The 26003-nt window shown below is 44.7% G+C and overlaps 1 long non-coding RNA gene across 2 annotated transcripts; it reads left to right on the forward strand.

The window, feature by feature from the left end:
* The first annotated feature begins 2795 nt into the window (after nt 1-2795).
* Nucleotides 2796-17997, forward strand: LOC121143184. Of its 2 annotated transcripts, none has more exons than XR_005880343.1 (3): nt 2796-2900; nt 17342-17488; nt 17862-17997. It is a non-coding gene; the product is annotated as an uncharacterized LOC121143184 (long non-coding RNA). The 2 variants fall into 2 exon arrangements; XR_005880344.1 differs by lacking the exon at nt 2796-2900 and adding an exon at nt 11456-11561.
* Nucleotides 17998-26003: the final 8006 nt, after the last annotated feature.

The following is a 26003-nucleotide window of genomic DNA, read 5'->3' on the forward strand; positions in this document are numbered from 1 at the left end:
TATATCTTGCTAGGAAATTATTGAACAAAGAAAGAAGCATTAAATTCGTATTTCTTAATAATATGGAAATTCAAAACAAGTATCTTATATAAATGTTCACACATGCTCATGTATACTTACCAGCTAAAATGCGGTATTCAATATTGATTTTCTTCTCTGTTCAGTATGTTTTGTACATAAAATGGCAAATAAAATCCATTTATAAGTTAATAGAAAGGACTAAGAGGAACTGTGATGGGAATGTGGTTTAAGTCTTTGAATGCCTAGATACCAAAAGAAAATCCCATGATGGTTGAGTATCAAAATTATTTTTACTTATCTTTCATCACTTGACAACAGGATTGCATCCTTTCAGATTAGCTGAGAGCAACACATCGGAGCCCTCTGATCACAGAGGTGCTAACGGCTTACCGTTCAGTACCTGTGTACCTATGTGCATTGCTCTTTTTCGTCTGTTGCCCAACATTTTAGAACACTCCTCCCTAAAACGCCCCCAGAACAAGAGGCGCTAGTGAGGAGAGAGGCACCGACCTCCCTGCACTCCCAGAGGTGATGGAGACCGGTGCCTTCGAGGAAGAGCAGCCTGGACGAAGGATGCCCCAGCGAGGGGAATCTTGGGACAGATTTCTTTCCCTCCCTGGAAAGCCTTTTCACAGTCCCCAGCCCTCTTGCTGCCACCCACGAGGACTTGGACAAGGAAGCGGTGGGAAATGTAAACAGGATGTTCAGTCTTTCCTCTCAAGGGGTTAAATGAGACAGACGCCACTGAGACAGACTGCAAAGAAGCCACTTGGCAGAAATTCAGATGCCTCCAGGGTCAGCACTACTTGAGATCGGAAATACCTGCTCAGGCTTTATTTCTCCCCAGAAACTGTGCAGCTCTGTTTTAGCCGGGTGCATAAGGACTGGAGGCTGAGCTCTGACCAGAGGGAGGCACGGGAACCCACTGTGTCAGGAGTCTCTCACGGACATGCCTGCTTCTTTCTTCGGTGTGGGCACACACTCCTCAGCACACACCCCTCTACAGAGGAAAAACATTTGGCCTCGTGGAAACACTTGTGTCATTTCCTTGAGACCCCTCCCAGACCCTCTTCTCACAGCTGCTGTCTTCTGATGCATCTGTCTGTTTGGCCTGCTTAATGTTTGCCCTGCGCTGATGAAAGACCACATATCCCAAAACCGCTAAACACAAATCAAACCATCACGTGTTAATGATAGCATTGATCTCCCATGCAAATCATTACTAACCTGCTTTATGTTATAATAAACTTGATGTGAGAAAAATGCATTTGAAAGAAAATTGTAGAATCGTGATTGGAGAATTTCAAATTCGAATTAATGTCCATCATAATATAGATTAATGTTAATTTGTACCCAGACACAATGACTTTTATAGACAGAATTTTTTTAAGATTTATTTTTGTGTATGTATGTGTCCATATGAGTATGTCATGTGAGTACGGTGCCCTTGGAGGCCAAACCAGGATGTCAGGTCCATCGTGGCTGGAATTACAGGTGGCTATGAACCACCTGATGCAGGTCTGGGAACAGAACCCAGGTCCTCTAGAAAAACAGTAAATACTGTCAACTGCAAAGCCATCTTTCCAGCTCCACAGCCTGAAATACTTTATAAGACCACACAAATCATGTCAGGGCAACTAATGAAAGACTACCGGACCATGCTTGCTCTATCAGGATTTCTGCCTTAAAATTTAAAGCTAGTTTGTAGTGTTTTTTTTTAACATACCATGCTAAGGGTCCAGAGAGAGATGTCTCGGTAGGAGTACATAAAAGAGAGTGAGTAAGAGCCGCACAGCTGGCTGTGTAGACGAGTGGAGTTCCCTTGGTCTCACGTCCATGTTCATACGTAACATCTTGCTTCTCATCCCAGAGTCTGAATGTTCCTTTGTGTACTTTGAAAATCTTTCAGTTGATTCTGCTCTCTATAAAAATATGATGCCACAAAAACCTCTGAACAATTGTCTGAAACAGGACACATAAAGCAGCTGAACTCTAGGTAATGGGAGAGAAAAGGAAGGACTTCCGAGGTCATGAGTAAACCAAGCACATTCTCGGGCACAGAGAGATGACCAAACTCAAACTATGGAAACTTAAGCAGGAAGTGGAGTGAACACACCTGCCTTTGATTCTACCTGGCACTTATTAGTGGGGTGGGGGTCCAGCTTTCCCCAGCTCCTGCCAACATGGGTGGGGTGGGGGCCACAGTTTTCTCTGTGATGGAAGACGGCATAGAATGGTAACTGTTTAAAACATCCCTTCTTACCAATCTGGCCCTTTGGCTAGAGAGAACTAGCAAGCAGGCGTTTGTTGGGCGTATGTTTGCCATTTCTAGGTTTCTGATTGTTGCTTCCTCAGCCCTATTCCGTTCAAGTCCAGTTTGATGAAGCAGTTTACTTGGGTTTCTTACAGGAGCAAGGGTGACTCCATGACACTTCCCTCTGCAGCATGGGTAACTATCACAAAGACTGCTCCAATGGAAGGCCTCACCTCCAGCTGAACATAGAGGAGGGTGTTGTAGAATATTTGTTTAACTGGGCCAAGATGTGTGACATTTGTTTACGCTTTGGAATATTACTTTAACTCTGTAAAGATGTGCTGCATTTGTTTCTGCGGCATTTGTTTAACGATGTAAAGATGTGTTGCTTTGCCTGCCTAAGACACCTGATTGGCCTAATAAAAAGCTGAATGGCCAATAGCTAGGCAGTAGAGGGACAGGCAGGGCTGGTGGGCAGAGAGAATAAATAGGAGGAGGACTCTAGGCTCTGGAGGAGACATGAGAAGAGAGAATGGGAGAGAGGGAGGGAGCTGCCCCACATCCAGTCAGCCAGGCATCTGTCAGCAGCTGGCCAGACATGGAGTAACACACAGACTGAAATAAGGTACCCCCCCATGCCTTTTTAAAAAATATGTAGATGAAGAGAAACTGGTTAAGTTATAAGAGCTAGTGGGACGAGCATAAGAAAAGGCTGAGCATTCATAACTAGTGACAAGCCTCCATGTCACCATTTGGGAGTGGTTGGTGGCCCAAAGAAAGCCTGCTGTAGGAGGGGCAGGCAGGAGGGTGTGGGGAAGAAAATCTCAGGTGGCAGTCTGGTTAAGAAAGGAATTAGGCTCCCCTTTAGCCGCAAAGGCAGGGCTCATGGTGGGTCATGAGCTAGTATCACAGCACACGTGACCTCTGCTCTAAATTACGTAAATCTCTGATTGGACAGAGGGATCAATGGTGTTTGTGGTCTCCTTGCTGTATCAGCCCTTGATGTGCTCCAAAGCGATCAATCCCAATAAAGAGGTGCCCCCCCTCCGTCTCCATCCAGTTCCTGCCATACATAGGATGCACAAAAGCCTGTTTGTCAGGGCAGCATGGGGACATTCTTCCCTTTGTCCCCTCCTGCTCTCTGGAGCGCTTGCTTCTGTCTTTAACACTAATGTGTGGTCGATCTTTTCACTCCCACTCCCCAGCCCCTTGTGTTTCTCAGCCGTGGGACAATAAACTTGGCAGTGGTTTTGGTGGCTAAGTAAGCCACCCTAAAGTAAGAGCACCAAGAGCCAGGAAAAAACTGTTACATCCAAAGAACCCACATCATACATACACAGATACATGCGCGCACACACACATACACACACACACACACACACACACACACCACCCCTAGAGAGATGTTAGCAAATACATTTCTTTTGTCATAACTGATGCCATTACTGCATTGGTCTGATTGCTCTGCAGTTGTGACTCGGGGGCCAAGGGGTTTTGTAGGTGGCTGCAGGCCCAGTTCTTCCCCACGGCCTGTATTGATGATGTCACACTCTAAGACAAGCTCTACTACAACACTGGGCTTCTCTAGAATGCACTGTGGGATCTCTAAGGTGAAAAGAAATCCCGTCATGCCTCAGGTCTGCAAGCCCCTGTTTCCTCGTCTTCTTCCTGCCTGTCACAGGTTTGTTTTATGCTCTGTCCAGCATAGGGGAGGAATAAGGCCTGAATGTGTGTGTGTGTGTGTGTGTGTGTGTGTGTGTGTGTGTGTGTGTACACTGTACATGCTTCTGTTGACTCTGCTTCACTTTGTCACTCTGAGGAAGACGTTATTCTGTCTGATGTTTTAATGCTTCCACCCATCTTCTATGTTAGCTGCCATTTACTGTAAATACTTCAGAAAAGACTTCATGCTTGTGTTTTTGACTCTAGCCACAGGGGACATTGTTTAGTAAGGGATGTAATAGCCTATAAAATAGAGATGAATTAAAAGGCTCTTAATTTTTCTAATGAATGCATTATTCTGCAGTCACAGTGCCCACTCAGGGGTCTAACCTAGCAGGCTGTGCAAGGAACGCTTTTGTTCTAAACACAACAGAGCACAGAGCATCGACTGGAAGCATTTTTTAGCAGTTGGAAATGCTTTCCTTTTTTTCCTTAAATAAATGTTACGAGGGGCTGTGATGGGAAAAACGGTTACAGTCAATGACCAGATAGATTCCCCAGTTGGTATATACATCGTTGCTGTTTGCAGAGCACCAGAGCATCTCCAGGAACCAGTGCTTAGGGACAGAAGCCGCCTTACACAGCTCCCTGCTGAGGCAGACTGCAAGGGTCTTTGGATTAATCCCGTCCTCCTGATGGAGTCTGCAGGAAACGAATGGCAACTCTTCGGGAGTCCTTCTCCTCCATTTTCAGAGCAGCACTGGCTGCCAGGGAAGCAGGGTGGGCTAGGCCTGCCTGCAGTCTTATAGGGCAGTAGCCATGCTGGTTGGTTATTTCATCAGCCTCATACAAGCTAGAGTCATCGGGGAAGACGGAGCATTATTTGAGGGATGGCCTCCATCAGATTGGTCTGTGGGCATTTTCTTAATTAATGATTGATGCGGGAGAGCCCACCCACTGTGGGTGGTGCCACACCTGGGTTCAATGTTGTATTAGAAAGCAAGAAGCTGAATAAGCCACGGGGGGGGGCTAGTCAGCAGCGTTGCACCACAACCTCCTCTTCTCTTCCTTGATTTCCTGTCTTTAGCTCCTGCCTTGGCTTCCCTCAGTGATGGACTATAAATTTTCAGTCAAAATAAACCCTTTCCACTCTAAGTTGTTTTGGTCCTGGCATGGCTGGTCATGGTTTCCTCATGGAAATAGAGAAGCAATCTAGGACTGTAGCTGAGGGAAATACATAGTTCTGTAGCCTCTGGGCCTATGGTGAGGTAGAGCATTCTGAGGAGGAGCATGAGTGGGACATGGTGACTCAACTAATGGGGCAGGGCAGTGGGAGAGAGAGAGTGCAGGGGTGGGAATCATGCATAACCTTCAAATACAAGCTCCTGGGGGACCTCCTAAAGCTTCTCCCAATAGGTCACTGAACTACAACTCGATCAATGGGCCAGTCAGTTGATAGGGGTAGAGCACTCAGAAGCCAATTATGTCCCGAGGTCCCACTTCTGAGCACAGCCAGATTGCTGCCTCAGCACGTGAGTTCTGAGGGATGGTTTCAATTCCAGCCATAGCAACAGCTATCGGCTGCGTTGGGGCAGTGTACTCTGTGCAGACTGTGCTGTTGTGACCTGGATGTGATTTGGATGTGTTCTGAAGGAGAAGTTGTGTGTTGGGAACCTGATCTTCAGTGTGTTGATGTTGACATGTGGAATGTCATTTAAGAGGAGAGGCCCAGGGAACAGTCACAAGACTGATCTCTCTCCATGCTCTGGCTTCCTGACTGGTGATGTCATCTTCCCCTCTTGTATCAAATCCGTCTCGAATGCCATCTGTCTTGAGGCCCTCACCAGAACTCACCTGATTAACATTATAAACCTGAATCTCTAGCTCCGTGAGTTTAATAAAGTACTGGTCTTTATAAAAGTAACCTCCCTCGGGCATTGTGTAACAGCAATGGAAAACTGATCCTGTCTTCTCATGTAGACCCTAATACGTGCAGTGGGCAGAGACAGAGAAGGGATACTCAGTTCAGGGTCACCGAGTTCTCTTGCTTTGGTCTCGGCTATATTGTGCCTCAATAGTTTACCTTCCTATGAGATTTTATTACTACTCAAAAGTCTTATCTGGCTGGGCACTGGTGGTCCATGCCTTTAATTCCAGAACTCAGGAGGCAGAGGCAGGCAGATCTCTGTGGTTTGAGGACAGTCAGGTCTACAGAGTGAGTTTCAGGACAGCCAGGGCTACACAGAGAAATCCTGTCTTGAAAAAAAAACAAACCAGCAGCAGCAACAACAGCAGTTTCATCTGCTCCCAATAGTCATTCAACTGATTTTCCATAGTTTCTTCACTGGAGATTACAGTTATCTAGGGTTAAATGTGAAGTGGATAGTACAATGATGTCTAGTAGCATCAATGAAGTTGTAAAGTCACTCATATAAGAATATGCTTCCTGGCACTGCCCCCCCAGGAGAGGAAAATTAACTGTCCATTCACCTCAAATGGGGAAGGACCCAACAGACAATAGGAAGATTTCTCTAAATACAGCTTAGTGACCAAATGGGGTTATTGGGTGTTACTTATAGAAACATGGGTGACTTGTACACAGATATGCCACTGAATGGTCCAAACCTAGTCATTTTTTTATTTCATACACTTTAGCATAAAGTATGGCCAGCAGAAGAGAGCCAATAATGGAATCCCCAAGGAGGATATTTTGCAGATCTTGTGACCCCCCATCTTCCTCCTAGAGGGAATGTCTAGAGTGCCATTACAATGACTATATACCTAGCTATCTGCTGTATTGCGATAATTTTATTACCACATCGAATAATCTTGATTTTATGCTTTGTTTAATTGGCTTATTGGAGACTGATGGCCAAGCTTCCAGGGCCTAACCTTTCCCTGGGCTCTAACCCTAACAACACGGGCAAGAGAATCTGACTTCCACAGTGGAAGGATGGTAGGTGGGCTACTCGATGAACTGTGTATTTCAGCTTATAGAAACCAGGTGGTTCTGCTGTTGATGACGGCCTTGAGTCTCTCTGTCTAGTGGGCCAAGATGAAGAGTTCTCTCCCCCCACCACCCAGTGCCTGGCAGATAATGCTTCCCTTCTTATGGGCATCATTTCCTGAGAAGTGCAGAGAATGGTTTCTTTGTTCTTCCCAGGCCTTTTATTAGTACCTGCCTGGGTTTGTCTCTCAGGCACTTACTGAGTTAGAGGCATCAGTGTAATTCATGGCTGCTGTGAAGAGTTCCAAGACAGGAGAGTTCAGCCAGCCAGCCACGTTGTTCTCCCGGAGCTCAGGGAGTGACAGATCTTGAGAACTTACCTGTGCTAGTCCTTCCTCAAAGACCATTTGATGAACCTAAATATGTAGAAAGACAGGAAGGGATTAAGAAAGAAACTTAGAAATAGAGAGTCCCAATAGAATCTGGTCTGTAGGATACAAGTTTAGCAGCCTTCATCGAGGAAGATGCTGACCTGCAAGTCTCTGTTATCCAGAACCCAGAGAGATTTAAACATAAGCACCTGAGGTCTCCAGCACATGTGGCTGGGAGAGATCAATCTTATTTTCAAAGCTGACACAGGAAAAGGAGTTTTCAGTGTGACATCTTCTGAGCTTAGATTTGGAATAAGCTCTCTGTAGGGTCAATATGCTAATCACCTAATAATTCCCATCAAATGAGCTCACAGTCTGAGCATAATTTCTACAGTGAGGACTGACCTCCAGGCTGCTAACACTGTAGGAGGAACTAAATATAAGTCAGCTCACTTAAGAGGAAATGGCGTGTTGGTTGTAACCATGATGCCTGTGGCAACACGTTCTTAGGGTTTCTGCACCTGTTCCCCAACAGGAATGCCCCTTCCACATCATTTCCTGTTTCTTTCCTACTTCCTTCCACATGAGGTATGGCCATGTACAAAGTAAGATTCTGACTTCTCCAGAACCTTTTTCAAGTAAGGACACATGCAGGCAACAGGAAAGTAAAAGGCTGGGTTGTGTTTCTAAAGATGAAGGTGATCAGAAATGAGGTCTCTCCTCAGAGAATTCCAAGTCCTCAATCACCATAACAACTCAGGTCCCACCACAGTTCTAGTCTGGAGGCCCCAGTCCAGGAACTGTTGGAAACGAGGAGGATGGGGTCACTGATCCCTAGCTGGAAGGCTATCCTCAGAACTAAATGAAACTCATCCCTCTTTTCTTCTTTTTAAAATGTGAATGAATATTAAAAGTGCCAGTGTTAGAGTCTAGAAATGCAGCCGAGAAAGTCACAACTCCAGCTAGCTGGGGACATCTGTTGTCACTTGTTTACATGTGTGTAAACAATACTGACTGTGGTGACTTTGGGCTAGCAGCCAGCCAGGAGGACATTTTTATCCATAGCCATTGCTAATTAGGAAAGATGACTCTCAGACAACTAAAAGGTGACCAAAATTAAGAGGTAAATAGTAGAGGAAAGGTATATGGGGTAAGGCCTTTATCCTGAAGAGCTGCCCACAATTATAGAAATTAAGTATGTATTTATTATAGTTGACAAAAATTCCACCAAAAATTTGCTTCTATGCATTGGTTCACATAGTGACAGAGACAAAAATGAAGAACGATTTTAGGAGTCATATAGGATTTTCTGTTGACTTACATGACAGCCTTATGTGTTGTCATTCACTGTGTGATTAAACTTGTTGCTTCAGCCCTTCAGTAACTCCATTTGTAAAATATATCCAAGGGTCTTACCTGTTCTCAGGCAGTCCTGGCCCCAAACTCACTATGTAGCTGAAGATAACTTTGAACTCCTGATCACCATCCTCATGCCTTTGTATGAAGGTACCACAAGGTCTGGATCCACACCCTCTTTAAAGTCTTGAAGCATTGAAGACATTTTTCTTGTGGAATACCACTGGCCTGCTAGAGAAGAAACTATAAATCAGTTGAGAATAAACTTCAACACGTCTAGAAACAATCCAGCCATTACTTATCTAGCCTTTTGGTCAGTTCTCATAAATTTAGCCAATCATGTCACCGTGTCACTCATGTGTGCTGGTGCTGGACATCCAGAGGCCCCCGAGGTCAAATCAGGCAGCTGTATGCTTTCTCTTTCTTCCAAGTCCTGGTTTTTCCCACCTGATACATCTCTGGACATCCTGGTTTGCACTTGATTTCTCCTTTCTTTCAATGGAGACTAGAGGATGCACCACACCAGAACGGACCACCTTCTTCAACGAGGAGCCTCTGTGTGTATGGACAGGTCACAATTACAGCAATGGAGAGCAGACACGAAGGCCGGGACTGGCCAGGAAGCGGTTGGAGTCTCCGTATCCTTCGCTCATTTCCAGTGTCGGTGCAAAGCACACCTTTGTCCTCAATGGCAAGAGAAGGTAATTTATTCTGAGCCAAATATGAGTGACCATGGCCCAGGAACACAGATTCTGTTACCCAGAATTGCAGAAGAGTCCAAAGTCAAGGCATCTCCCAAATACATTAGTTGGTACAGTAAGTAGGCAAGATGCAGGAGAGAGAAGAAAATGGATTTTAGATGTTATCTGGTGGCATTCTTCAATTTCGCCTTTAGGTTGATGGACTCTTGTGGTCTGTTAAGACACTTTAAAGATTTTATCTGAGAATTAAAAGGCTGTTAAGTCATTCACAGATGTGGGCAATGAATGGCCATTTAAGGGGGCTATTTTTACAGATAGCCCAAGATAATTTGTCTCTGGATCTGCAACATTCCAAGCCTGAACAACCATGGCATTCTAACCGGTCAATCAACTTGCTAGGACCTTTTTTGTTGGCATTGTTTTTTGTTTGTTTTGTTTCATTTTTCAAGACAGGGTTTCTCTGGGTAGCCCTTGCTGTCCTGGAACTCACTCTGTAGACCAGGCTGTATTTGAACTCCGAGATTCACCTGCCTCTGCGTCCCCAGTGCCGGGATTGAAGGCGTGTGCAACCACTGCCAGCTCTGGTAGGATCTGTAGCATAGGAATGGCTTTGTCTGTACTGTTCAGTTTACAGTGGGGAACTCTTTCAGAGCACACAGTTCCATGCCTCTGTGTGCTGCTCTCTGGTTATCCCTCAACCCATTTTCAGCCTGCTTTTTGTTCTTGTTGCTCTACTTGAATGTGCCAGATTTACAGGTAATGTCCCATTTTCTTAGTCGGCCCCTCTGTCTTTCTCTTAATGGTGGCTCTTTGTCACCCTTTGTTTTGTTTTGTTTCTACACTTTCCCTTCAGAATTGTGCTGTTGACAAACATTTCACACCCTGTCCCTCTGTTTAATTATTTTCTTTCTTTCTTTCCTTCTGTCTTTCTTTCTTCCTAGAGATTTATTTATTTATTATGCATTCAGTGTTCTGAATGCAGGCCAGAAGAGGGCACCAGATCTCATTGTAGATAGTTGTAAGCCACCATGTGGTTGCTGGGAATTGAACTCAGGCTATCTTCTAGCTTTCATTTTACTCTTTTTTTGATTCCAAATTTAATTCTAGTGTATGCTCCTCTTTGTGAGGTCTAGGTCCTTATGGCCTTGGAACTCCTGGGACATCTTATTTGTATTTCCATGGGCATATCAAGCTCAATGTGTTCAAATCAGGGATCCAAACTCTTTTCTCACCTAATCTCTCCTGTGTTTTTTATGTCTCCATTGTCATACATAATGTCATTTTCCATGTTTGTTGAGGGGGCAGTCTGCACAATACTTTTTGTTTTGTTTTATTTTAAAGTATGGCTGTTTCGCCTGTGTGTATGGCCACGTCCCACATGTGTGTCTAGTGCCCAAGGAAGCCAGATGAGAGTGCCTGCTTTAAAGATGCAGGTTCTAGCATTCCTTTGCAGCTTTGTCTCAAAGGTCTAGAAAAGAGTTCTACAATCAGGAGGAATGTTACACCAGAGACAGATGTGAAAGAAACTCTCTGCACCTCAAATTACTTTCATTGTTTAAGATACCAAAAAGACTTCTAAATTATGAAAAAATATTGTAGGGTAGGAAGGTGGGCAGACTGAATTCCATTTCCTGAGGTTTCAGGAGCAGAGAGAAAGCTGACAGGCATGCTGACTTCTTATCGGTCATGGCAGGAGAACCCCGGAGGAGTCAGGCAGCTGGGAGAGAAAGATGTCATGCAACAGAGCTCAAAGGGAGGGGTTCTTTTTATTAGGGAAAAGGATCATAGAAAGGGGAAAGGGCAGGGGGGAGACTGGCCTGTGGGGACAGGAGCAGCAGGAGAGAGGAGAAGAGAGGAGAGGGAGAGAGGGAGAGGGAGAGAGGGAGAGGGAGAGAGGGAGAGAGGGAGAGGGAGAGGGGAGAGGGAGAGAGATGGGAGGTGGGTAGGGCTCTTTTAAAGGGGAACATATTGAATAGGCACACGTGGTGCTCTTAGTGCTAGCAGCTGAAGGTGTATCTTGTCAGAACTCCAAAGGCAGGCCAATCAAATGCCTAAATACTAACAGGTCACAGCCCCTGCATCAGCCCTTAAAAACAGAGGCCCTGCTGAGAAACCTCACTGCCCGTCTTCAGGCGCCAGAGTTTCCTACCAGGAAGTGAGTTTACACTGAAGAGAGTGTTGGTGGCCATACCTCCTGCTCCCCACCTCGTCTCTGCCTCCTGCCTGGGAGTCTAATAGTCTACCTACAGGTTTGTGCTAAGAAACCTCTCCACCCTCTGAAGGTAGAAGAGACAGTCAGCCCCACATTTACATCACACAGACCCTGATTTTTCCCTTTGCAGCTGGTTCCTTGTCTGTCTCTGGTGCTGGGGTCTGAAGTCGCCTCAGAGCAACTCCATGTTGCTATCTGTCTGCCTGTCCACAGCTTTAATAACCAACAGACTTCCTATCCCCCAACAATCCATCTTAGCGTTGCTCTTGAATCCTCCATCCAAGGCCTTTTGCTTCTTACGGCACATACTCTGGCCAACTATGAGTGACACTATTGGGCACTGTTCATGAGCTGCTAGAGGTGAAATTGACTACTCCCTTTTCCAATACACCATGAATCAGAGATTTTTACAGTCAACTGCTGTGTCTAATGTACTGAAGCTCAATTCAGTTTAATTCATAAAAGCTCAATTCCATTTGTAATTCTAAAACACGGCTTAGAACTGTTGATAACCCAGTTAGCATATTGAGTTGCCCTGTGTTTCTAGCTTATCTGAGGCCACTTATTATTGATCTAAAAATAAAAATGTCATTTTTAAAAGCATGATAAGTAAACTACTCTCCAGAAATGGCTGAAGTCAACATGAATCAGAAATACCTTTTTTAATTGGCATAAATGTAGGGACAGAGGGAAATGGGCCTCCAAAGTCTCCATTTTGGGGTACTTAGCCAAATTATTCCAGAAACCCCTGAATGACTTAGGTCAGTGGTTCTCAACATTCTAAAAGCTACGACCCTTTAATACAGTTCCTCACGGTGTGGTGACCTCCAAGCATAAAATTATTACATTACGACTTCAAAACTGTAATTTTGCTGTTATGAATCACAATGCAAGAGATCTGATATACAACCCCAAGGGTTGAGAACCAAAGGGATCGTGACCCACAGGTTGAGAACCCCTGACTTAGATAATTAGCCAACCAACTTTTGGGAAATCAAAGCAGATATTAAGGCTAATTCATCATTTCTTCAAACTCTCTTCCTAAACTTGTAAAATTGTCCTTGGATTCTCTTTTTCTTTGGAGGACTCTATAGAAACTCTGAGGGAGGGAAGACTTTGGGTCTCCCAGCGACTATAAAAGAAGTCAGCACATTACCAGAACGAGATGAATCAAAGCGCCTTTGATCACTGGCTTAGCTATGTATCTATTCTTTCAAAAGCTGGGACAAGGGTTTATGAGACGATTGTGTTACTTTCCATGAGCGTTTCTTCCCATCCCGTTTCTTAACCTGCCAGCAATGACAGTTGAAAGCAGGTGGTGGCCCAGAAGAGGCTCGTCATCTCCATCTCTATGTTTTCGTGTCTGGCCTGTTGATGTCTTGAGTCTGTGTTGGACCTGTCAGTGGGGGCCTCGAGGAAGCTGTACTGCTGCATACGCTGCTGTGAGTTATGCCTGCCAGTAAAAACACTGCAACCCACAAACCTACCGACTCTCAGTCATGAAGCAAAAACACCTGCCAAGAGAGTTCTATTCTAACTTGTTAATGACAAGGCACAGACAGTGGCCAATGCCATCATTCTAGGGGACAGTTTTACATAGCAGGCTTCTTGCAGGGCATTCAGACATCATCACTAATTAGGGAAGCATCTCTGCAGACATCGTAAATCAGCTGTCACCAGGGAACTGTCCTTCTCTGCATGTACGGAAGTTTAGAATGTGTTAGTACAGAAGCCAAGCACTAAGACATTGAGGCTCAACAGTTCCTAGACATGGCACATCTGAGATGATGAAGTGGCTAATTAGGTGCCATCTTGCCTATTGCAGCACAAGAATAACTTTCCAGTGCTTGTGACATGGGCTGAATTTAGAGAGTAATTCACAAACGGCTAGAACCATCGCTTTATTAAACTTTCCAGTAACTTCAGAGCAGTAAGGAAGTAGATTGGACACTTCCAGGCAAACTCCTCCTATTATCTTGATAGCTAATTTGATGGGATCTTTAATCACCATGGAAACAAACCTCTGGTCATGCTCATGGGGGGGCATTCTAGATTAGGGTAATTAAGGTAGGAAAACCCAGTCTCAGTGTGGATGACACTCTTGCACAGGCAGAACAAAAGGGAAAAAGTGACCCGAGAGGCAGTATTCATCTCTCCCTGCTCACAGCCTCTCCTGGCTGGTTTTGTGTGTCAACTCCACCAGCTAGAGTCATCAGAGAGGAAGGAGCCTCAGTTGAGGAAATGCCTCCACGAGATCCAGGAGTAAGGCATTTTCTCACTTAGTGATCAATGGGGTAGAGACCAGCCCATGGTGGGTGGTGCCATCCCTGCGTTGCTGGTCCTGGGTTCTCTAAGAAGGTGGGTTGAGCAAGTCAGCAAGTAGCCCCTTTCCGTGGCCTCTGCATCAGCTGGGATCCTGCCCTGCTTGAGCTCCTGTCCTGACCTCCTTCAGTGATGAACAGCAATGATGAAGTGCAAACTCCATAAACCCTTTCCTCCCCAACTTGCTTTTTGGTCATGGTGTTTTATCGCAGCAATGGAAATCCTAAGTTACGACCTGAAGTTGCAATGTGGCCATCTGTCTCAAGTTCCTGCCCCCATGCCTTCTCAGCCAGGACAGACTGTTTCCTGAACCGGGAACCAAGTCACCCTTTCTCCCTAAACCACTTTTATCAGGCATTTTGTCACACTAGCGAGACACATCACTCATCATCATCTCACATAGCAAGTGCTACCCAGCCTAACACTGCCACACAGAGTCCCCTAGGCTTGCTATTGCACCATGGATACTGGGCGGAGGCATTCAATGGTATTCATAGCTTCTCTTTATAGGGCCATTGTTCAATATAGCACCACCAACGAACCTGGCGCTAAGCATCATTAGGAATTGACTGTGACCCCACAGAACTCAAATGCTGAAGTTATGATTCTCCATGACTCAGAACATGACTATATTGAGATACCTAGTGTAGTAATAGAGCTAATAACCTCATAACAAAGCCATTAGAGAGAGTCCTAAGCCAGTATGGCTGGTATTCTAATGTCATTGCACGTACAGAGTGAAGACTCTGTGGAGGACCCAGCGGAAAAGCGGCTCTTACAGACCAAGGGGCGGGGTCTCAGGCTGCTGGCACCTTTATCTGATTTAAAATCTCTTGAATTGAGAGAAAATACAATTCTGTTGTTGAAGCCATCCAATCTATGGTATTTAATGACAGCCTGGACACATTAACACAAACCTTCTTAGAATCTCTGTGGGACCATATTTTTAAAATAGATTGTGATTGTCTGATGATCAATGAGAATCACGGTTCCTTGACTCAGCCATGCACAGAACAGGCTGAGCAGTTTTAAGTGGATAGGCTGTATAGAGAGGATTATTAATAATTTGTTTCAATAAATGATTATGCTTATTTCATTTTGCAAAGAGCCGTATGTAGCTTTAAGAACATGGACACTTGCCTAGCTAGTGCTGGTTCAACCCCCAGCACAGGCAGAATGGATGCTATCCGACTTTGTCTAACACAGATGCAGTTTGCGTAATAAAGATCAAGGTGTTTCCATGTTACCTTGGCAGCGCCGTGAGGATGCTACACCAGAGTTCATGTTTTCTCAGTTCCTGCCCTGTGCTCATGCTGTTTCTTTATTTTGTGGCAGAAGCCAAGCGTGGAGGACAAGTGAGACCTTTTCTGTCTTCTGGGAGGACTTGAGTTTAGACCTCAGCACTCACCAGGTGGCTCAACATCACCCGTGTCTCCAGCTCAGGGTATCTGACACCTTTGGCTTCCAGGGGCATCTACACACACACACACACACACACACACACACACACACACACACACACGCACACGCACACGCACACGCACACACACGCATGCACGCACGCACGCACACACACACGCACACAGGCACCTGCCCCTATGGACAATCAAAATTAAATCTTAAAGAATACTTACCGTTTATTCCTTATATAGCCCTTTTGATTAGTGTGCGTAGAAAGAGTGTCCTTAGGCGTTATTTATACATGGTAGATTTTTCTTCCTCTACAGATTTTCTTTCTCTCTTTCTCTGTCCTTTCTTCTTCCTTTCTCTCCTCTTGTTTGAGCAGGGCAGAGGCAGAGAGTCTGAGCGGGACAGACACAGAGAGTCTGAGCAGGACAGATGCACAGAGTCTGGGCAGGACAGATGCAGAGTCTGGGCAGGGTGTCTTCAGGGCAGAGTCTTCAGAACCAATGGTGGGATACTAAGATTGGCAGTGAGAACTGTCCCGTGTCCCTAACAAGTAATTGTGATTAGGAGTGACTTGGAGTAAGGTACATCTGGAAATGATTACTATCAACGCAGGAACAGAATGATTTTCAAAGTGTGGGCCATTTATGGACACTCCCATCACAAGTCTCTGCTTTTGTATCCCCATTCCACAATGTACCCCCACCAACCAACATAAAGCTCGGTACCTTAAATGACAATTGGAATTGGTTTCTAGTATCACTGTGATATTAGGAAACATAATCACACTAATATTTTGTAGCACTTATTATATATAGGCATCATTCTAAATGATTTATTTTAACTCCTCCAACATGTGTACCAATAATAGGTAGCCACTGTTATTGTATAAATATAGGCTTTGGATCTAAATAACTAACTAAATAACTAAAATAATCTCAAAAACACATTTGCTCATTAGATTCCAGCAGTCTAGGTCATTCCCTTGATCACTCAGCTGTTCCCATCTTAAAGCAGGTGCTAGATGTGTGGTCTTATGACATACCCTAGGTTTCTGAACCACATATTTTCAAGCATTCTGTTTATTGTACCTATATAAACAACAGTATTCCAGATACTTTTGGTCACATACAGTAAGTATTTGTAAGTGCATGTAGAAATTCCAGGCACCAAATATTCTAACTGTAGACACTCCAGTAAAAGCTGTAGGCTTCAATGGACGCTGTAACGATATGCGACACACAATTACTGAAAGTAAAGCTAAGTATTTAATGTAGAAATTACTCACAAGATACCAAACCCAGAGGAGCCAAGCAGTTTTCAGCTGCCAAAGCGGAAGCCGAACTCCAGGAAAAGAGACCGAGACTTCCTGTGTGCTGTCTTTTATACCTTCCCCCGTAACGCCCCCTAGCCATGCCCAAAAGTGGGCCTGGCTAGTGACGTAGCTCCGCCTATATACGTATACGTCTTTACGTCCAGCCGTATACGTCTTTAGTCCTGCCTAAAGTGGGTGTGGTTAGCGGTGTGGTAAACCGCCCTTTAATTACCTCATCTGTATGCGCCTCTAATAAGTCACATGTTTAATGGCGGCATCAGACTTCCTCCTACAAAAAGCAATTTCTGTAATTTTTTTTATTATTTCTCTTCAGGTGAGTAAGATGTTAGACTCATAATTCACTGAGATGAAGATGCTTAGCCTCTCTGAACCTTAACCACCTCATCTTGGACATGAGGGTACTCCTAGGTCAACATTACATTTGGTATCTGTCATTTGCATTCAGGTTTGGTTTCACTTCTACAGAAGTAGTGTGTGACCAGCATCATAGAAAATGAGTGTGAAAACTCATTCGTTTCTTCTCTGGTCCAGCACAGCACATTCCTAAGCTAAACACACTTGTCAAATCAACAAGACATTGGCCATCTGTATCTCCAGGTAGATTAATTACCAGTCCCATCATTAAGACTCTACCCTGTTTTATTTATCTTTAGAGAAATGTTCTCTGCTTTAACTCCTAATTTGGCAGCAGCAAACACTCATTCAGGCCATACATTACACTTATTGGTCTTCATGGCCTCTGTTTCCTACAGGCAAGCTGCTTATCCTTCCACAAAAATGGCGGAGTGCACCACACACAAGATATCAGATGAGCGCCACTCAGTGAATACACCATATGAACCAAATGGGACGTGAGGTTCATCGTAATCCCGAGCACAGCCATGAGGACTTGCAAAGAGGTGAGAAATAAGTCATTGAAATAAACTAGAAGAAATAAGAGTTCAAAAATAACTCAGCCAGTTGCAACTGGTTTAACATCTTCATTGAGTTAAGGACCTCTCTCCTGAAAGCACTTTGGTAGATGAGGCATCCAGAGGGCAAGGCGAAAAGAAAGGACATGGCATCCGTGGGCATCATGTGTGTCTCCCCGTGGGCACTGGGGAGAGTCTTATCCTCATAATATACAAATAGCAATAAACATCTGTCTTATGTACAGAGCTCTAACTGCTTCACATATCTTAACTTATTTAATCCTCACATCAACCCCAAGGAATAAGTATCATTTATATCCTTATTTTTATTGACCAGAGCCTCTTTTGTCTTTCTCTACAGGGAAGCCTGCAATTGAAAGGCTCTATCTCAGTGATTCTCAACATGTCGGTCGCAACCCACTGGGCAACCTTTTCTCTCCAAAAATATTTACAGTCTGATTTGTGACAATAGCAAAATTACAGTTATGAAGTAGCAATGAGAATAATTTTATGACTGGGGGTCACCACAACACGAGGAACTGTATTAAAGGGTTGCAGCATTAGGAAGTTTGAGAACCACTGCCCTAGCTGGACACCCACACAGCAACATATTCCTTGTTAAATTGCAGTACCTGTTAAAAAGCAGATTTCAGAAGGAAAAAGTATAGGTCAAGGGCAAATCGGGTTGTAGAATTTCTAGCCCAGCTCCTGAGGATCTGAACTCTTTACTTTTCAGATCCTACAGTCTCTGCCCAGTCTGCAATAATGCGCTCCTAGTTGTGAATCTTTGACAAGATAGACGTCATCTCTCTCTCTCTCTCTCTCTCTCTCTCTCTCTCTCTCTCTCTCTCCTCCCTCCCTCCCTCCCTCCCTCCCTCCCTCCCTCCCTCCCTCCCGTTTATTTAATGCATATGTGTGGCTTGCCTGTGTGTATGCTGGTGCACCAGGGCTATGCCTGGTGCTCATGGAGGCCAGAAGAGGACATTGGATGTGGTGGGCTGGAGCCACACACAGAGGTGAGTCACCTCGTGGGTGATGGGAATTGAGCCCAGGTCCTCTGGAAGAACAGCCACTGCTCTTAGGCCGTCTCTCCAGCCTGCTGTCATCCGTCTTAATGCTACACCACATCACTGAAAAAACCCTGCTTCTGCTCGGCCTTACGGCCAGTGTTTGATCCTAATAGCTTGGTACGTTTTACGGGGCTTAGCTGTAAGTGCTGCTACTGAGGAAGTAGCCAGTCAGGCCAAATGGAGTATTAATCATTCAACACACACAGGCACTGGCGTGCCAGATTGTGGTTTATGGGTTAGATCTTGGGAGAACTTAATCTCTTAGTCACAAAACCAGCATTTACATTAAATCACACTCAGGTTCAGTGAGTTCGTTCATCTCGGAGGAGGATTTACAGGCCTGCGTTGGCAGCTGTTAGCTTCCTGTCCTTACATGTGTCTGAATTCACCTGTATGGAAGCTGAGTATGGAAGCTGAGGCTGGAAATGTGAGGAGGGTTGGCTCCTCATTTGCTGACCTTGTTTTCCAGGGACAACTTTGTTTCATGGGATACAGGAAACGGTTTCAACAGAATCTTACATTACCACTCAAATACACTAATTATGCAAGGCACGAGTCACACTCGTCACACTCGTCAGGGGCCAGCATCATTTACCCTGCTTTCAGAATACCCTACCTTTTGCTGATTGTACCTAGACAGCTAGAGATAGCAACTTCTCAGATGTATTGGTAAGACACCCCCACATCAAAGAAATAGAAGTGATACAAAAACATTAAAAGGTTTCCCACATATGCAAAGTTTCTAGGGATCTATAAACATGTCAGAAATCCCCCTTCTGTTTTGGTTTGAATCTCAAATGTCCCACACAGGTACATGTTTTGAAAGCTTGGTCTCCAACCTGAGGCTACTTTTGGATGTTCTAGAAACATTGAGAGATAGGCCTAGCTGAAGGAGTTAGGTCACTGAGGGAGGTCTATGGAGGTTTGCTATACCTGCTCCTGCTCCCCCCCACCCCCTGTCTCTCTCTCCCTCCCCCTCCTCTCTCTGTTGATTCTGTGCGATATGAGCCCACGTTCACCATATTCCCATGTCAACATGAGCTGAGTTGAACCACTATGAGACAGTATGAATCTTCCTTTTTAAAATGACTTCTTAAGACTTCGTTAGATCTTACTTCCAAAGAGATCAGATTTCCGCCCCTTGCCCTTGTACATGTTCTCTAGAGTCCCGGGTTTGGAGATGTGATGTATTAGTTACACGTCTTCAGGTGAGCTGGTTATCCTGAAACCGTGGATGGACATGTTATAGGAGAAAGACAAAGAGAGCCTTGTCCAACATGCACAAAGAAGAGACAGAATAAGGCAGAGGTGGAGACTGAAGTGATGAGGCCACAAGCTGAGGGATGAACTAGAAGAGGAAAAAATATCTCTAGGGAGTAGAGAATCTGGTCCTGGTGACAGCTGATCTTTTGACCTGCTAAGTGACCTGCTAAGTGGCATGCATTTCAGGTGCATTAGGCCAAAGGCTCCGCAGCAATGTGTGGCTACAGCCACAGACAACAAGGACAGATTTTACTGTGAGAGAAAATACCTGATATTTCTTATCTGCTCGGCTCCTTGCAGCAAGCCTGGATCCTTTGCATCCTAGGACTGAGCAAGTGTTCAGATACAAAACTCCCAGACTATAGAAGGTGCTCTGACTGACAGACGGGTGAACTGTCCACAGTGGTTGTGCCAGGCCAGAGCTGTGGAGGAAACGCCTGGTTGTACAGAATATATCTAAGCTCTGCTCTCCAACCTTCCAGCAATTCTGCAAGGTACCAAGGTTCTTTCAATGCCCCGCCTCTGTGCACAGAACTGAGTCGCTTTCTGCTATTTAACTAAAACCCTCGCTAATCCAGCCCTCCTCGCTTGATTGAGTAATCCCTTAACACAGAAGCAGAGGCAACGATGTCATCTTTGAAAGGGAGCCGAGGAAAGCATACTCAATATGCTCTGACTCGCCTTCTGTTTTCACCTATGAGACGGCATCGTGGCTGACGTCATGGCTGGGTGCTGCCTTTGCGTGTGCTGTATCATCTGTCTCAATATGTAAAGTGTCTGTTCACTACATGGCTGATTGTGTTAAGGAGCATTCTCAAGAGTGAAACTGATTAACTCCAGTCTCGCCGACAGTCACTTTGAATCATGAACTAAAGTGATTCGATTTATCTCAAAACTGCCTCAGTTTTGAGTGTATTTGTTGTATCCATTAAACTGATCATAAAAAAAACTTTCCACAAAAAGGCCTTTCATTCCATCCACACTCTGTTTTAGATGCCTGTTTTTATAAGGTCAAAGTGGAAATAAAACTGTGCCAGAGTGCTTTAAAAATACCATTTCCTGAGTAATATGTGCGAGACAGAATTTCTGGATCCGCTTGCCAAGCTGCCATCAATCTGTCATCTCAAAATATTTTCACTGTCTTAGAGCCACAGAGTCACATGGTGACTGCGATGGAATGAATGTTGATGAGGTGGTGGCAACAATGCTCTTGGGAACCCTGATGCTTCCTGTCTTCCAAGTGGGTGGTGAGATGCAGTTAGCAAAGGAGCTGCAACGGTGTGTGCTAGGGAGGACACTGAGCAGCTCAGGAAAGAGGGGAGGGAGGGCGGGAGGGAGGGATGGAAGGACTTAGGGAGGGGGAGGGAGAGGGGAGGAAGAGAGGGAGGGAGAGGGAGAGAAGGAAGGAGGTGTCAGGACAACATTCATAGACCACAGGAATGGTTATCACAAGTTATCCTGGTCATTTTTGTCCTTTTTGTGTGTGTTTGTGTGTATCTCTGTGCGTGTCTCTCTATATGTGTGTTTGTGTGCCTGTGTGTGCGGATGCGTGTGCACATGTATGCACATTCATGTGGCGCCCAGAAGATAAACTCTCATGTCAGTCCTCAGATAGTCAATGGCTTGGGGCTTGTCAAGTAGACCAGAGTCGCTGACCACTGAGCCCTAGATATTCTCCTGACTAGGCCTCCCTAGTGCTGGTGTTACAGGCCATGCCAACACGCTTGGCTTTTTAAAATGTGTGTTCTGGAATCCAATCCAATGTAGATCCTCATGCCTGCGAGACAAACACCTTACTGACTAGGCCATCTTCCCAGCCCATATACGGGCATTTCCCCACTTAGCTCTCGGGGTCCCTGTTTACCTTGTGCCCTTGCTGTGGACAGAACAAGAGGACGTCAAACAGAATCAGGGCTTTTAAAATTATGTGTGTGTCTGTACACATGCGCATGTGTCTGCACACATGGTTTGTGTGTCTGGTATGTGCCTGGAGATCGGAAAACAGCCACAGGACTTTGTTTTCTCCCTGTAGCATGTAGGCTCTGGGGACTGAACTCAGGTCACCGAGCTGTAGAAAGCACCTCATCTTCCAATCCACCTTGTCATCCCACAAGTGTGGCTTTAATAAAAAATAATTTGCCAGAGATGCCCCTAAGAGTTCCTTGTTGTACGCTAAAGAGATTACTTCAAATTAATTCAAACAAACATGAAGTTTAGTAAAACTATACCATGTAGTCCACGGATCAGCAACGGGCTGGAGAAGGACGGTGGGAGGGTGTCATGGTTTTGCTGTAAAGTAAGTCATCGCACCTGGTCTCCACCTGTCTATCCTTCCAGAGGTGTGGCCAGCTGAAGGAAGTGGGTCTCTCAAGTGCAGGCTGTGTGGTCTATAGCCACCTCTGCTTCCTGCCCTCTCTCTGTTTCTTGTCCTGTCAAAAAGTGAGAGGCTCCTCCCCACCTCACACACTGCCCACTATACCCTCCCACCAACAGCCGCCTGAGTCCTCCCTTCTTTAAGTTGCTCTGCTAGGTATTTTGTCATAAGCATGGGGAAGTAACTAACGTAGAGGATACACAGTCACACCACAGTCCCCAAGTCACACTCCTGAGCTGGTTGCTGTCTTATGCAGCTTGTGTTACCAATATGCTTCGCCTTAAATAATAGCTTAGCAGCCAGGGGATACCACAGCAAGCCCTTCTGTCATATTGTCTTCTTCTCTGTCTCGTCCACCAGAGAATTCCTCCAGGACTTCTCTGAAAGTCCCTCTGTGCCTCTGCAAGTCTAGGGTAGATATATTATAGGATATACGGAAGAAAGGGGGGGCTACCGTAAATTGATGGAAAAATGGTAATTTTTCCCAGCGTTGCATGCAATTTAACTACTTCTGTTGAGAAATGTAGACTCTGATGTAGCCCTTTCCTCTTCTGCGAGGTTCCATCCTTCACTGGCCATGTTCTCTGTCTGAAGAAGCATAGCTAAAGGACATTCAATCAAGTCATTTAACCCTGTTTAGGATCCTTGGGTCAGCCACTGTCCTTTCTGTAATGTCTCCTGTGCCCAATAAACTATAAACTCAAAACCATTTGCTTTCTCATGCATCACAAATACACAAACAGCGTGCAACATCAAAGCAGAAAAAGATAACCGTAGACTCCAGTTTGGAGGAACGGAAGACTAACAACAGCTCACAGAATTTGCTAGTCTTTAGCAATGATGAAATTCCAGGAAGCCGGAAGTAAGAGCAGGAAGCACAGGGACTCTTTTTCCTGCCTATGTGAATCCCAGGCAGTTGTCTCTGATCTTAGAAGTTTGCATGCTCTCTGGCTTTGCTGTCTTGAGTTTTGTCCTCGGTATTATTCTCCAGCCCACATCTGAGCAGGGATTTAGAGAGAGTGCCCTCCACCATGACTGCTCGAACATTCGAGGACTATACAGGCCTACCTTATAATCGTCACCTCCTGTGTTACAGTTGCCCCTCAAATAGGTTCCTGCCCCAGTTGCTTCCAGTTGGTTACATGCACTGTTCTTTTCTCCGTGCTTTTCTTCACTTCACTTCCTTCTGTCTTTGCTTGTAAACTGGACAGCTCTTTCCAAAGTTTGTGGATCTCCTATCTGCACCCGCTGAAGGCGGTCAGTAACCAGCAGACATGTGAACATTCATTTCACAAGCCTTTTGTCTACGCCTGCCTGCACCTTGCGGGCACATGGTCTGCTTTTCGTTACACAATAGGTCATGATTTTGCCAAATACTGTGTTATCACATTTTAGGATCACGACCCACCCTTTTTGTTTTGAAAATCCTGTATTCTCACCAATTTACAATGGGCTACCTACCAAAACACTGATCTACATGTTAGGTAGATAGCCCAAATATTCCACATTCAAGGTATTTGCTCCATATGCTATCAATCAGACATCCTCATTTGAAACACATAACAAATTCCCAGAAATCACCAAAAAAGGGGGAAATCACATGAGCAGGGATCCCACAGAAATTAAAAAAGTTGTTAATGTGAAAAGGTCCTCTATTTTCTTGATTATCAAGAGATTAAAAAATTAGGTGCAGTTTATTATTAGTAAAAATTAAAATAGGGCAAAAGATTTCATAAGGAAGAAGTTTGGTGTTGCTAGTAAAGTTGTAAAAAGTTCCAAACAAAGAAATTCTTGTGTACAGGGTAAGACCTAGTAAGTGCATGGTGATACCGCTTGTGATAGCAAAATGGAAATACCCAAATATTCACCCTCGTAAGAAAGGAAAGCATCTGCCCTCACTTTTATTTCATGGAATGCTGCTCATCAGTGAGACATCACGAGTAGCAGGTGCACTCATCATTGTATATTGATCTCAAAAACAATGTAAAATAAAAGTCCAGAAGAAACCTACAGTGCACTCCACAAATAAAAAGTTGAAAAATATGAAGCAGTGTTTGAAGGATGATCATCATTATCTAATTGCAAAGAGGAATGACATAGCAATAAAAAATTAAAATCATGAATGAACATCGAGGGAAGAAATTGACAAGAGCCACTAGAGTAACACACAGCTCTAGTCTCAAACTTCTGAAGGTGGTCAGAGATCATGGATTGTTTATTTTAGTTATGCCTAAATAGCCACAGGTACATTTACTCACTCTTCTGATATATCACAAGTTTCACCATTTGCTGTGGAATAATACTCATGTTCACTGTAGAGATTTGTCACTCGTATTGGTTTAAGAAAACACTGACTGGCCAGTAACCAGGCAGAAAGTATAGGTGGGGCTACCAGACTAGGATAATTCTGGGAAGAGGAGAGGCAGAGATGCAGTCACCAGGAGATGAGAACGCCATACTGAGAAAAGGTACCAAGCCAAGTGGCTAAACATAGATAAGAATTATGGATTAATTTAAGTTGTAAGAGTTTGTTAGTAATAAGCCTGAACAATAGGCCAAACAATTTATAATTAATATAAGTCTTTTTGTGTTTATTTGGGCCTGCATGGCTGCAGGACTATTCTGTCTACAAGCATTACATTTGTAATTTCTATTTTCTTTTGTTTGTATGTCCAGGTTGAACCCAGGACCTTGGGCGTGCAAGAAAACCTCAATGTGCTGCAAAGTAGATCAGGTACTAAGGAATGTTAATTACACAATAAGCAGATGTTTTTGGGGATGATGAGTGACTGTGGTCATGTGGTAGACTCTAGAATTAGGAATTTTATAGGGGTCCTGCTTGGGATCAGCTTCTTACACGCCTTGCCACCATGCTGAGTGTTCACAACAGGTTTCAGAGAAAAAAGACAACTGAATGGGAGGCATTAGTGAAGGGGCTATGGGTATTCTGCGGGCCCTGGTCTAATAGCTGTAAGGTACCCTACTGTCATGGATTGTGTGTGTGTGTGTGTGTGTGTGTGTGTGTGTGTGTGTGAGAGAGAGAGAGAGAGAGAGAGAGAGCTGTGTGTACACATGCTGCATATTGTTTTTAAATTACAATTTAACTGTCCTTCTCTATGCTTTTTGCCCAATGTCATGTGTTTGATGTCCACACTCCAGGTGCCTCACCCATGGTCTCTCTCTTGTTCCTGTAGTTAACCTCTCCTCCCTCCTGTGTCTCCGATTGTCCCAGCTCTGAACTGACCAGGCTTTAGCCAGGGCATCCATGTTGTAGTGGTCTTCCTTGGGTCTCTTCATGTTTTGTTACCTTTCGCCTCCTAGCCCGTGAGGTCTCGGTTGTGTTTCTCTTCTACCCAGTTACCACCCCTGCGTGAGGAAGTATGGGCGACTTCCACCAGGATGTACTTTCCTGCCTGTGGAGAACACGGCAGGGTGAATTTTAGCCCGATGGAGGTTAGGGCACTTACAGAACTAGGAGGGGCAGGCGTCTCCCCTGGGCTACAGCTGTTCCTCCTCTTGGGTAAACAAAGTCTAAGGCATCTCCTCCCAGTGCAGCGTTCCTTCCAAAATCTTCCAGTGCACATGGGAAGTTCATAGCCTAGAATGAAGCCTCTACCCCCTCTAATTTTAATTATTTTCCAAACAGCACCAGATGCTATTACTTATTATATTAAGAGAGCTACCGAGAGAGATTTAAGCTGAGTTGCATCAGGAAACCCTTTTTTGACCAACATTGGAGTGCTTAGAGAAGCAAGACAGCTATGAAGTCATTGTGGGGCTATTCCAACCGAGCAAT

Source organism: Mesocricetus auratus, unplaced genomic scaffold, assembly GCF_017639785.1.
Source record: "Mesocricetus auratus isolate SY011 unplaced genomic scaffold, BCM_Maur_2.0 Super-Scaffold_100011, whole genome shotgun sequence".
Taxonomy (NCBI): Eukaryota; Metazoa; Chordata; class Mammalia; order Rodentia; family Cricetidae; genus Mesocricetus; species Mesocricetus auratus.